We start from the raw sequence: 14,721 nt of genomic DNA on the forward strand, positions 1-14,721 counted from the left end.
TGTAAAACACACAGACCAGGTCACAAAAGACAAGTCAAATGGAAACTCTAGGGCTTAGGTCAGTTCTAGTGAAATATGACTATGTTGCAGGGCTTGTAGTGGAGCATAATGTGTGAGACTCACACTCACACTTCAGTCTGTGGATTCACAGGTTTAGATGTGTGAACATGAGTACACTGAAAAAAATGATTCGTTGAATTTAATAAAAAAAATGTATGGTAAGTGGTTGCACACAATTGATTTTAGCTACATTTAAACAAATGCATTAAGTTGAACTAAAATTAAGTTCAACTTACTGCATTTGTTTAAATAGCTGAAATCAATTGTGTGCAACCACTTACCATACATTTTTTTATTAAATTCAATTAATAATTTTTTTCAGTGTATTAAAAATCATAATTTTTGCTGCTAAACTATTTAAGTGTGCGAGAACAGAGGCTGACTGAACTGCGAGACTTTTTGTGGAACTAAAGTTTGCTTTAAAAAAACATTAACCTTTCTACAACCACTTTTACTTTCTACAACATTTATTTTTGTTTGTTATTCAGCTCTGCGTGAATATGCGTGAACATTCCTCACGTCTGAACTTCTAAAAACTTTTGATAAATGTAGCGAGTTTTTCTTTAGAGGACAGCCTCGGTGATTCCTGGCATCCTGAATCCACGCTCTGAGAATGATCGTTACAAGAAAATCTGTCAAAAATATACTTCCAAAGAAAAAGAAAATGTAGGTTCAGGATATATGTTTGCAACTCTCTGATACAACAAATATGATCCCTGTTTTCTCAGCTTACAAATATACTGGGAGAGGAAATTTCAGAAGACCAAGGAGTTCATGGATGGTTGAGCCTCAGGTGATGATTTCCATAGCTTGTTTTTTATGTTTCAGAGAACATGTCATGTATCACATGTGTTGTGCCAGAGCGTTACTGTACAGTATGTCGTCAGTTATCATGATGAATTTACACACATTACAGTAATCTATCATTTACTTTTCTTCTGTAAGTGCAACATTTCTTTTCCTTTAACCATTGATTCTGCAGTTTTAGTATACATCTGTATATTCAGTGCCGATTTTACATCTAGTCTATCAATTTTGTCTTGAAAATGAAACTAAATACATCAAACATTGCTATGACAATAATAATAAAGTTTTAGCCCATGTGTGCTGACCGGAGCAATACCTGGAAACAATAAACTAAATGAGAAAGTGAACATTCCCTCTTACATGTGGATGACATTTACGCTTGTCCAGGACAAGTGGATTTTTTTGAAGGGGCACGTGAAAGAATTTTACTTGCCCGACCGGACAAATAGCCTGATTAAAACGTCAATAACAAAAAAAAAAAAAAAACTATTCTGCATTCATTTAGAGTAAGTTGCGACTGATAGTGAATACAATAGCCTAATATAATATATAATGTAGGCAACTGACGATAACACGGTTGTGCGCGCCTAATTTGAAAACAAATGAAACATTATAACATAGCCTATGATAAAGTTAAGCAACATCACACGACCAAGAGCGCTGAATGCCATCACGATTGAAAATGCGACACTGATTTCATATTACAATTCAATAAACAAGTAATTAATATTAAGTCAGTTGAATTTTAGACACAATATTGGAATTTTTTGTTCTATTTCAGCAGCAAAAATAGTTCCACAGCGTCTCAAAGGAAAACTCAACCTTGTTTCATTACCGAATATAATTGTATATTCTAATAGTTATAGTTTTCATTAAAAAGTTGAAACGATCTATTGATAAACATTGTGAATTAACTATCCATAAATAGAAATAATAAGTATGATAATTGAGCGCAGACCATGTGATGTAGTAGGCCAATTACACGTACACTAGACGTCAGCGGATGACTCACGGAAGTGCGAGAGACGCGTTGAATACGAGATGAGAGTGATGCAGACGGGATTAAAAAGGTTTATATTGTTAATTTAAAATTGTTATTAGCAACTTTATAATACTTTATGGTTGATGATGATAAATCATTTTAGAATGATGATTGCTGATTTAATCGCGGATGTTAGCCGATTGTGAAGTTCCTCTGAATCTGAAGTGAGAGTTTAAAGGAGAACTCCGGTCAATTTTAAAGGTGCTGTATGTAACTTTTTTTATAAAATGAATCCTTTTTTTATTGCCCGTCTGTGAAGGGGTTGTAATCACACATTACAATGATCCACTTTTCGCGTTTTGCTATTACCTCTGAAGGCCAGTATTCCTATTTTTATGTGAAGTCTCCGGGTCGGATTTTCTGCGAAATCCACCGGATGTGACGTGCATGCGCGCTCCCGAGCCTCTCCGTTTTATATTTACAGTCTATTGCGACGGCGCTGCAGCTAACGACATGGAGTCTGATAACACCAAAAAACGACCTGCCTCCAGCACAACACAGACTCCAACACAAACTCCAAAAAAAAAAAAACGTCAATCGGATCGACTCAGGACGAAAACACGGATCAACATTGGCAGAGCGTTTGAATTATGGAGAGACCTCCGCTTTGTTTTAGGTATAAAAACAGACCCTTTCTAAGGCTTTCACCTTTTGGACAGGTAAGCTAACAATACTTCAAAGCATGTAAAATATATTGTGATTTTGTGCTTTAGTTGGCTCAAGTTAGACATCATTAGTTCGCCAGCTAACGCTGACCATTTGCTAACGTTATCTGATGTGAAAGACTACAGTTGTAACTTTATTGCTTTTCACGAGCACGAGCGCTGTTGTTGCAATCTGAAACATCACCGCTAGAGGCCGCTGGATCCTACATACAGCACCTTTAACATTGAGCTCATTTTTTTGTAAATTTGGAGTGCTGTCAGTACAGAGAACAACACAAATCGGTGTTGCCTACACCGTGTTATCCTCGTTTTAAAATTTGCACCTTGTTGACTTCAATGGGGCAAGTTTTAAACCTGCTTTTAGCCTCTTAACATCCTTGATGTGTCATTAAAGTGCACAGGTCATGTGAGTGATTCCTTCGGAGTGAACACGGGTGAATCTGACTGCAGTAGATGTGAAAGAAATATATAAAAATGATGTTTATTCAGCCAGCCATACCTGTATTTACATCCTGTTTTCGGTCGAAGTCCACAGTAATCGATTGTCGAGTTCACGAGCATAGGTTTAGCACTATTGTCGTGAACTCGACAATCGACTACTGTGGATTGGAATAATATTAATTTGCACATTCTCAATATGTCAAGGTAACATACGTTTGTCATGAAGGTTGAGATGGATGTTTAAACACTCAGTTTAAAGATAAAAAAATTATAAAGAAATAATATTGAATGTTAATGACACTGTTTTGGTAAAACAGGTCAGGTTTATTGCTTGAGTTGGAAATCTCTCTCATGGATTTGAGATGGCGAGCCACCAGAAACATTGAATGCTGATTTCTGAACCTGGGAAGAGACACTTTTGCTGTAAAGGACTTTCTGGACGATATTCAAAAGACAGTTCTAACGAGGGTATTGTTTATTGAATATTATTGAATGTGAGTCAGATGTAAAATTTGGATTTATTATTGATCATTTCAGCATGACATAAGTTTCAGTTGGGTTGAATTGTGGTTATATGGCACTGTACCTTGTTTAAGGGAATATTTGGTTTGTCTAAACGGTATAGGAAGTTCTAATACTAAAAGCAAAATAGAATTATAACCCTAAACTCTAAATTAAAAAGACAGTGAACCTTAAGAGCGGTCCAAATGACAGCAAAATCAAATAAAAGTCGTCTTTTAATCTATATGTAAACGGAGATAAAGTAGATAATATAGATTAAATTGTTTCAAGGATAAAAGGGAAATAAAATCTTAAGAGAATAAGACAAGGAAACCAAATACAACACAGAGTACTCATATTTTTTTTTGTATACATTTTATTGTTTTTTTATTATTTTATTTCCAAATCTGGTTCATGTTATTTATGTGATTGTTTAAGTACAATATTTTTTTTTTTTGTATTTTCCTTACCTGATTCTGTGATTTATTTACTGCCCATATTAATTGTGTTCTCCACTAACCTAGAAACTGGTCCATTGCTCCAACTTACTTTGAGGGCACTTGTTACACAATCACAGTTCGTTTTGTTCCACGTCATGTTTAGGGGCGTGAAAAATGTAAAGTCAATGTCCCTACGATAACAGACCAGTGTGCATCTAATAAATGATTCATTCAAAAATGTTGTGCAAGTTTACTGCAACAATGGAGCCACGAACTTCACATACTTTTGAAAATCCAGCATTTAGTTGATCCTGGTAAGCGCACATTGTCAAAATTGTAAACCGTTTACACGATGGTTTGTTTCCTGGCAGAGAAGAACTCAATGCACACGTCTCCCGGAAATCCTGTAGAATACAACCAATCAGAGGCCTATACGCGTTGGTGTTTTTATTTTTTAGCCCTCTAATAAAGACTTTTTATTACTTTTTGTATCCACTGAGTGCCTGGACTTGGATTTTTTCCTAAGTTTTTTTCAAATTATTCTTCCAAGATCACCGGAGGATACAAGGGATTTCAGCAGCGCTCCAGTTCCCTTTTGTTCAATCAGAGGACGACTTCGAAAATCCTGAAGTGTTTCCAGTTAAGTGTGCAATATGCATCAGACGTTCAGCCAACGGTCCATGGTGTGTGACGTCTGAGGCTGAGACTATTTGAAAGGCTGTCATTGAAAAAACAGGCGTTTAATCCCTTTAATGGTGTAGTTACGACATCTACCTATAGGGATTGACAGCTAACCAGCCAAGCCACACACATTTGCTTCATTGAAAAGATCTAAAATATTTTTGCTTGTCTTTAAACTCTTGAAACTCTCTGGTCTCCACCAGTGTCAGAACATGTTTTCAACTGGCAGACGCTTGGTAAAGCAACTTACAAGAGACGATCATACTGCAGTGCATAACGTAATAGATAATTATTACAGTTTATCTGAATTGCTAAAACACATTTCTTGAAACCATCAATCATTTTCTCAAAACCTTAAACAGACAAATCTGAACATTTAGAACATCTGAATTTTCTGGCAAAATCAAACAATTGCCTTAAAATCATTTTATCTGTGCTCAAAATCAAACATTGCTTTCAGATCATACACACAATGAGTCAATATTATAAACACTACAGATCATTCATTAGACACTACATCAAAAAAATGGAGAGCACAGAATCCAAAGCATGCAGTTACAAAAAAAAAGTATATTGTAAGGAAGTAAACTGATTTTGCAATTACGTTAAAAAGTATAGTAATCACAACTTAGAGTAGTAAGGTAAATAAATTGTATACTGTATGCACTGCAAGTATAGTATTGTACCGAATATTGTATAGTAGGCCGGTTGAATGTCTGTATATTCAGCACTTGCATACTGTGAAAACACAGAGACACAATTGCAAAAGCCAAAAAGGTTAAAAAACTCTAAATGAGAGCATGTTACAGTAAAGTACACTCAGAAGAGTTGTGCAACTGCAAAATCAAGGTCAGTGAGAGATTCATTCTGCTTCAGCATCATGTCTTCATGTTGGGTCCGGCCTGAGGACTTTGTCACGTCACAAGCAATGTCGTCTCTGCAGGCAAAGGGAAAAACCCTAAAGCAGATCCAGCCTTGACAACATTCTCCACATCTGCTCTTCCTCGTCCTCTTCCTCCTTGTTCACTCTTATACACATACACTTCCTCCTCTCCTTCTTATATTGTTTCCATCCATTGTTGGTATCATACATTTTGAGTCAGTTTTGGCACTCTGAACTGACTTGTATGTCCAGTTGGTTTGGCCACATCATTAGAAATAAGTGTGAACAATTTTGATTTGTTGTGTGTAAACGATGACAACAGTGTTGTAGTTGTGTTTAACTTTTGCCTGTCTGTGTTTAGAGTTTTGAAACACACGTCACGTGCATCACAGTGTGAAATGTAGTGAGTGAGAATGTTTAGATTTTTGCAAAAAGAGTCCATGAGATCTGCAAAAGGTGTCTTAACCTGAACTTGTTTAATGTTTTACTGAAACAGTGATTTATTCGACAAATTGGTTCAGAGAATGGAGTTGTTTTAGCAATTCAGAAAACAATTAAAACTGCATGGCAAGAAGATTCCAGCATGCTGTAAAGAGGCCTCGAGTGCTGAGAAGAGCACCCTAGTGCAAGATACGAAAACACTAGAGCAATTGTGGATATTTATTGTCGTTTCGCATGTCAGAGGGTGTGAAAGAAACTTAACGCTGATATTATGTGTGATACCATGACTCTGTTTCTCAGAAAGTGTACGAGACTTGAGTTCACAGAATTAGACAGGGTTCCCACGGGTCCTTGAAATCCTTGAAATCCTTGAAAGTTTGTGAATCAAAAAAAAAAAAAAAAAAATTCAAGGTCCTTGAATTTATTTTGTGCAAAAAGTTTTCTGGAAAAAAATTCCATATTATTCCCTCCAGTCCGCTAGCGCTAATGTTATTTCGCCAACACTTCGTCGCCTATGCATACTAGCTTGCTTGATTTATATTAGTTATGTGCATTTACTCATTACGTTCAGTGTTTCCCGCGTGAGGTAGCCTACTTAGTGTTGTACATTGCCATGACATTCACACGCACACAAAACTACTATGATGGTACCTCAACGTTTCACTGGCACCTTGAAACATTGCAAAAATAGGCTGAAACCGCTGAAACGTGATGCCTGGAAAATGCAAGGTTCGAGATATTTGGCTCACCAAAGAAGATTACAAAGAATGGCTTGTCCGTAAGGTTGCCACCCGTCCTGTAAAATACAGAATCGTTTTTAAATTTAAAGGTAGGCTACGCATCATTCAATACGGGACGCGAAATGTCCGTGCTTTTAAAGGTAGGCTATATGCCTATTGTTTTTTTTTGTTTTTTTTTTGGATAATCTCTTAATATAATTTTCCATAATTTTTTTGAGCTTGGTAGACAGGTAACTATTATATTTGTAGATGTTATTAGACAGATTATTTAAGTTATGGGGGGTCGTGTATGGGTTTCCTTTATTTTGCCTCACTGAAGGTGGCAACCCTACTTGCCAGAGATCCAAAGGACCATCACTTGGCCAGTGCAGAGCCTGTTGTCAATCTATCAAAGTGGATAGCATGGGAGAAGTGGCTCTTTTAAGTCATGCAGCTGGATCTACACAATATATTCATATATCTTAACTTCTGGTTACATGAGCCTAAGCTCTTTTCAATAAAATCCATGCAAAAGTTAATATCAGATCATTTTAGAATACAGTATAGGATGTACCGAATATTCTTCAGTTTTATGCAAAACAGAAATATGACAAATACAATATCAGATCTCTGTCATATGGCCAAAAATAAATGCAAAATAAAAAGCTTTTTTGCATAGTTTTGTTTGACACATGAAACATTGTTAAAGTTATCTTACACGGTACACATTGCTCTGTAACCTTGCTCTCACTCCAAATCTGTCCCCACATTAAGTCCTTCAATTTGAGGGTATTGGACCTGGAAAGTCCTTGAAAAGTCCTTGAATTTGAAGTTAACCAAGGTGTGGGAACCCTGATTAGATTAGTGCGTGTGTTTGTGTGTGTAATGTGTATCAGTGTTCAAGACCATTGTTTCTACTGCAGATCTGCAAGTATAGAGAGGGCCATGCAGAGACACAGTTTGTGTTGCGGGACCTTGAGAGCATAAAAGCAGTGAAGATTTGAAGTAAAGATGCGTCTGTTTATCGTGAGCGTCTCTGCGCTGCTGGTGCTGCGTTTTTCATGCACTTGTAGACAAATTCAGTAAATGCAGTGACTTAAAAAAAAAAAAAAAAAAGCCTCCAGTTATCCCTGGTATTCTAAAGGATTCGGCTGCACAGGATAACTGTTACAAAATAATCTGTCAAAAATATAAGGAAAGAATATGATTTGCAACACTCTACGATACAACAAAGAGGATCCCTCTTTTCTCAGCTTACAAATTCACCGGAACACATGAGAAGATTAAGATTCCCTGGATGATCGAGTCAAAGGTGATGTTTCTAATAGTGTTTTTTTTTTTTTTTTTTTTATGATTAAAAAATTTAGCATGTCAGCTAGGGCTGCTCGATTATGGAAAAAATCATAATCACGATTATTTTGGTCAGTATTGAAATCACGATTATGTAACACGATTATTTCACATGACTTTGGGAACGTATTGCATTTATTAAAAAGACACCTTCCAACAATTCGTAAAAAATCTAAAGTGGAACATTGATTGTACTTTTTGAACTATTAAAATAAATAATATGAGATAATACTTCAAAATAAGTATTTTAATAATTCCCGCAGGTCTACCACTTATAGGCCTAATGCGGAAAATTCCCCCGCAAACATTGATTCACCTTAGCACAGGGGTCGGGAACCTTTTTTGACCAAAGAGCCATTTTTTTTTCATTTTTGGTTAATGCATTTTTTTTTTAATATAAATCTATATATATATATATATATATATATATATATATATATATATATATATATTTTTTTTTTATTATTATTATTATTTTTTTATTATTAAAGACGTGCTTTTTTCAATAAAATTTCAACAGTAGCCTAGTAATTACTAGATGTACCGCATGGCGGTACAAAATATGACCGCCGCTCAGGCCTGCACTGGCTTTCCACAAAAATAAATGACGTGGAGCAATTTGGCTGTATTGCGTGTTTATGTATATACCTAAAAAAGTAGTAGTATGTGCATGTCTGTCTGTGTGTGTGTGTGTGTGTGTGTGTGTGTGTGTGTGTGTGTGTGTTTGTGTATGTGTGTGTCTGTGTGTGTGTGTGTCTGTGCGTCAGAGGTGGGAGTAAGTCACTAAATGCAAGTCTCAAGTCAAGTCCAAGTCTTAACATTGCAAGTCAAAGTCAAGTCAAGTCATTCTGTTGTAAGGGTCAAGTCAAGTCAAGTCATACTCTTTGTCAAGTCAAGTCAAGTCAAGTCAAGTCATACTCTTTGTCAAGTCAAGTCAAGTCAAGTCGCAACTTAGTCATCAAGTCATACCAAGTCACACACAGGCTCGTTTTACAATTTTTTTTTAACTCTGGGACTTTTATTACTTATTTAGACACAGAGGGCTGATGGGTTACAAAAATAAATAAACTAACTTCTGTGTAATAAATAAAATATCATTAAGAAGCACTTTAAATGCTCTAAAGTAAAAATAAATTAAATGAACACAAGTAAACAAGAATTAATAAAACTTTTCCCATCTTGTGCTAGCCATACATATAGTTATTTTGCTGTGATGTCAAATTTCCAGATACTTACATAATTGTGATGAATTTAATCATTTTTAAGTTATTATTTTGCAGTGTAAGATTCCAGTTAACACCTTTAAATATTACATAAATGTATTATGCATTTTTATTAAACTTAATGTGTATAAATCAGCAGCAAAAAATAATTCTTGAAAAAATCTGCACAGTAATTTTATAAAATCTAAACATGTTAATAAAAACAAATTACTATTAGTACTCTTATAAAATTCAATCAGGCAGTCATACATTTCACAATTTTATATTTATATATTAATGTCAAGAATTCAGAAGTGTATTTATATAGCCTACACTACACTGAAATAATATACAATTAAATTATGCTTATTTTAAATGTATTGAGCAGGCTAGGTATAAAAAAATATAAGCTTTTAATAATCTTTCAGTGCGCAAAACTATGATAATGAAACGCTTCAAAACAGAACGCACAAAGCGCGTATGCAGAATGATGTGCTCAAAGCAACATGGAGTTACAGTGTTCAGCGCTGCGCTGCACAAGTGTGCATTTAAAAGTTCACGGCACAAAGCGAAGAAATGTCGAGCGCACAAATCCTAGTGTATATCTGTCCAACAGTTTATTGATCATTTGTTTCACAGTTTTAAATTCCAGTTATTGTGCGTTTGATGCCGATTCATAGTCCTTGTGATGTGTGTGATCTAACAAGCACACGCGAGTCGTTTAAAAACAGCAACAAACTCCAACAAAATAAAGTCATTTTATGCAAATCCACAGCCTTTTATCTACAGATCATGCATTATAATGTGAATATATCATATTGGAGAATGGAGAGAGTTTTACCGTGCATCCAACCGGAAGAGGCGCGCGCGCTGTTTGAATACTGAATGGAGAATGATTGACAGCCACAGAGGAGGGAAAACGAGTTTCCGTAAAAAAAAAAAAAATTCACAATAATTGAAATAAATTATTTTCCACAAGTCATTTCAAGTAAATAGGCACAAGTCCGAGTCAAGTCTAAAGTCACAAGGAGCAAGTCTAAAGTCAAGTCGAGTCTTTTCAGAGATCTAGTCAAGTAAGTCTCAAGTCCAGAAAATTGCGACTCGAGTCTGACTCGAATCAAGTCATATGACTCGAGTCTCCCACCTCTGCTGTGCGTGTATGTATGCGTGCGTACATGTGTGTGCGCGTGTGTGTGTCTGTGCATGTGGATTTGTATGTGTGTGTATGGGTGTGTGTCTGTGCGTGTGGATGTCAGTGTGTGTGCATGCTTGCGTTTGACAGTATCATCCTAAACCAGCAACCCTTCGCTCAACACCACCATCTACAGGCCGATGAGTGTACAGTCACTAAATGTGCACATAAATGAATTTATTTTATACCCCCCCATGGATGAAATTCTACAAAACTTAGCATACCCCCAGAGGATGTCAAGTTAATCATACACATGAAATATGGTGCAGTTCTGAACATCTCAACTGAAGATAGGGGCGATTAAAGCAGAATAATATTGCATTTTCATTTTTTATGGGAGGGGCGCAAATCACAAATGAGTGATTATGGGCTAGGTTGATGTGGGCCCTTAAGAGCAACATACCATAAAAATGTCTTCATCCTCGGTGCCACGGTTCAGGTAGTTATTTAGGAAAAACTGCATTTTTTGGGTTTGGGGGGGCCCAGCGCGGGGGGGGAGTGGCCCCCGGGGACCAAACGAAATTTTTCCGTAAAAGTCTAGTGGGGCTACATGCCCACCAAATTTCATGTTCCTTGGTGTTTCGGTGTCCCTGGTATCATTGACGAAAAATTCACGGGGGCCCCAGCGCGGGGGGGGGAAGTGGCCCCTGGGGACCAAACGAAATTTTTCCGTAAAAGTCTAGTAGACCAACATACCATAAAAAATTCTTCATCCTCGGTGCCACGGTTCAGGTAGTTATTTAGGAAAAACTGCATTTTTTGGGTTTGGGGGGGCCCAGCGCGGGGGGGGAGTGGCCCCCGGGGACCAAACGAAATTTTTCCGTTAAAGTCTAGTGGGGCTACATGCCCACCAAATTTCATGTTCCCTGGTGTTTCGGTGTCCCTGGTATCGTTGACGAAAAATTCACGGGGGCCCCAGCGCGGGGGGGGAAGTGGCCCCTGGGGACCAAACGAAATTTTTCCGTAAAAGTCTAGTAGACCAACATAACATAAAAAAGTCTTCATCCTCGGTGCCACGGTTCAGGTAGTTATTTAGGAAAAACTGCATTTTTTGGGTTTGGGGGGGCCCAGCGCGCGGGGGGGAGTGGCCCCCGGGGACCAAACGAAATTTTTCCGTTAAAGTCTAGTGGGGCTACATGCCCACCAAATTTCATGTTCCCCGGTGTTTCGGTGTCCCTGGTATCGTTGACGAAAAGATTCAGTAGATGACAAAAAAAAAAAAAAAAAAAAACTTTGACAATCCCTATATGACCGCTTTCGATAGCTACGCTAGCGGCGGTCATAATTAGGTCCATAGACAACTAAAAATAAACAAATATTCAGCAAACAATAAATAATTTGCAATATGGAATTAATTGTGCAGGGCTTTCACTGTGAGGTTGAGTTACCAACTGATGAGCATAAATCCTCTTTGTGTGCGTGTGTGTGTGTGTGTGTGAGAGAGAGAGAGAGAGAGAGAGAGAGAGAATGCACACAGTAGCCTACTTACATCTACTGTGTTTACATGAATACTCGACTTGGCATTATGATATATTTCTGTGTTTATTTGGCCGTTTAGGCGCGCAACCGAAGACAAAGGCTATATGCTTGTCCGTGTTGCGCTCGGAGCGCACGCACAGCATCCTGTCAGTGTAATTCAGTTCTCTTTCGCGACTTATCGCGCTTTTAATATTTATTTTCAATATAAAGCACATTTACACATGGATTATCAAAAATATGACACATTTATAGGACAAAAGGGTCTCTGCGGCAAAAGTGAAAGTAGGTGAAATGTTTCGAAATGTCTCTTTGCACAGCAAAGCACCCGTTTCAATAAAAAGGATATATTAAAGTTTATATAGCCTACTTTTACATTTTCGCTGCTGTTCTCAGACATCCCAAGTCTCCCGGATGTTGATCACGGCTCCCTGATGCCCGCAAATTAGTTAAAATCTCCCGGAATCTAGAGCGAGCGAGCAAGAGAGAGAGAGAGAGACCTGGCGTGTGTGTGCTAGTGTGCATGTGTTCCTCACGAAGCGCATGTAAGGACCCAACCAATCAATTGTCTGTGCGGGCAGGCTTTTATCTATACTCCCGAACCAAATTAATGAGAACCGAAACACCACCAACCCCCCCCCAACCCCATATTTCTTGACTCCCGGAAATGACTTTGTGCAGGTTGGGATGTCTGTGTTCTAAAAATGGTTTTCGCCACTTAAACAAGCTGCTCTGCTTGAATCCCAGTGCAGGAGCTGTAGGTTACCACAGAAACGTAAGCGGTTAGTTGATTGCTGTGGTGACTCGTGACACTCGCGAACAGCACACGCACTTTTGCCGGTAGTCTACAACTTGAATATTATTATTATCATAAACTTTTCATTAACTTCTGTAGGCTGTAGGCTACATCAAGGGAATTGTAATTGGCTGTTTTTTCTGCAGAGAGCCGATCTCTGTTGATGTGTCTTAAAAAAAAAAACTGAATCGTTTGTTGGTAAAGGGTGAGAGACCTTGCGAGCCACATGATTTTTGCCAAAGAGCCAGGTGTGGCTCGCGAGCCATAGGTTCCCCACCACAGCATGTAGATTGTGTGAGTATCCTAAATTAATCCACACAGATTATAAAATCAAATCAATCATTTTAAAACTTTCTCCAAGATTCAATTTCACAAACCGCGTGAGTGTTCAGCGGTGCTGCGTCTTCTCTCTCTTTGTCTCTCAAAATGGGTTGGACAAGGCAAGCGTCGAAACTACAGTCTCGCGTTTAGGAGTCGGGACATGACGGAATTGTCACTTGCACATTCGGGCCAGTATTGCATCGTAACTAAGGTTGAGCATTTTCACTTATTTTTAAGTCTTATCAGTTTAAACATTCAAGCTGAGAGAGTTGGCTTCGGGAGGGGCGGATGTGCGCGTGCGCGTGTCATTCAGAACACAAGACAAAATAAGGGCGTTCTTACAAAACAGAACATGGCAAAAATCGTTTTTGTACTATTTTGGTGATCGTTGGGAGCCAGCGCTTTCTATATCTGCAGTCCAGAAGTTAATTAATCTAGTCTCTTATTTTGTAAAGTTCTTATTGTTCAATGGACTGTGTCTCTTTCAATTTTTTGTCCTATAGCTTGAACCTTCAAGTGCTGAGGCTCGTGTGCCATTCGTCAATCAGGCTATCAATGAAGATTACTACGATAACATACAAAATGTGAGTCCCGGTCAGCTATTTCCAGTCTGTCATGCAGCTGATAGAGAAACTGCTAAATCTACATTCACACTCACCAACAGCGTCCTACAGAAGAACAAATTAAGGGATGGTAGATGGAACCACACTGAACAAGAGACTAGAACAAATATGAACAATTACTGTCGTGACCCTAAAAAACACAGTAAAATCTCAGCCTATGTGTTGACAGGAGCTGTACCTGGCAATGATAAACTGAATAAGAGTTTATCTTATTAGTAACATTCCCTCTTACATGTGGACAGCATTTTGCTGCTATAGTATTAATGAAAGCTCATGGGTCTCCAAAGCTTACTGGGCCCGGAACACAAAACAAGATGAAGGGAGAAGCGGGACCCTGGAAAATGTGCAAACATTCTTGAATGAAAGATGGGGGAAACAAGTAAAGCTGTTTTACAACGACTGTCTGTAATTTTACATTACAACCAGATAACAGCCTTCTTCAGTTGGAGCAGAATCTAGCATCACATTATCATTTCAAAAAACACACAAAAAAAACACTATTGATTTAGAATAACATGCCTCGATTAATCATTCTCAATAAATCCAATGAATAGTCAATTTTGTTTTCCCACTGACATTAAATATTAGGCTACACATTTCTCTGCTCCAAACCTTATGTGCATTACAATATATCACAAGACAAAAACATGTTTTTCTCCATCAGGATTTTCTGACCTCTAAAGTTAAAGTGACGCACTGGATTGGTCTTAATGATTTGGACACTGAGGGACACTGGGTCTGGGTGAACAACCAGCCACTAAATGATTCAGCAGAGTAAGAGCTTCTTTAATCTTGACAATACAACCTCTGCATTAAAACTAACAATACTTCAATAATTAGCAGGTTACTGCCGAACAGAAGCAATTTGTTTTTTTTTCATCCTGCAGATTCTGGATGAAACGAGAGGATGGAGTCAGAGAGCCTGATAACTGGACTAAAGGCCATTCTGCCGGTGAAGACTGTGCTAGTCTGGGACATAAAATGGGAGAGACGGATTTCTGGACGGATGCTTTCTGTTTCCAAGAGAAAAGATTTGTGTGTGAAGCTGCTGCCGCGGTTTAATTCATCCCTCCTGAATAGT

Source organism: Rutilus rutilus, assembly GCF_951802725.1.
Source record: "Rutilus rutilus genome assembly, chromosome: 11".
NCBI lineage: Eukaryota > Metazoa > Chordata > Actinopteri > Cypriniformes > Leuciscidae > Rutilus > Rutilus rutilus.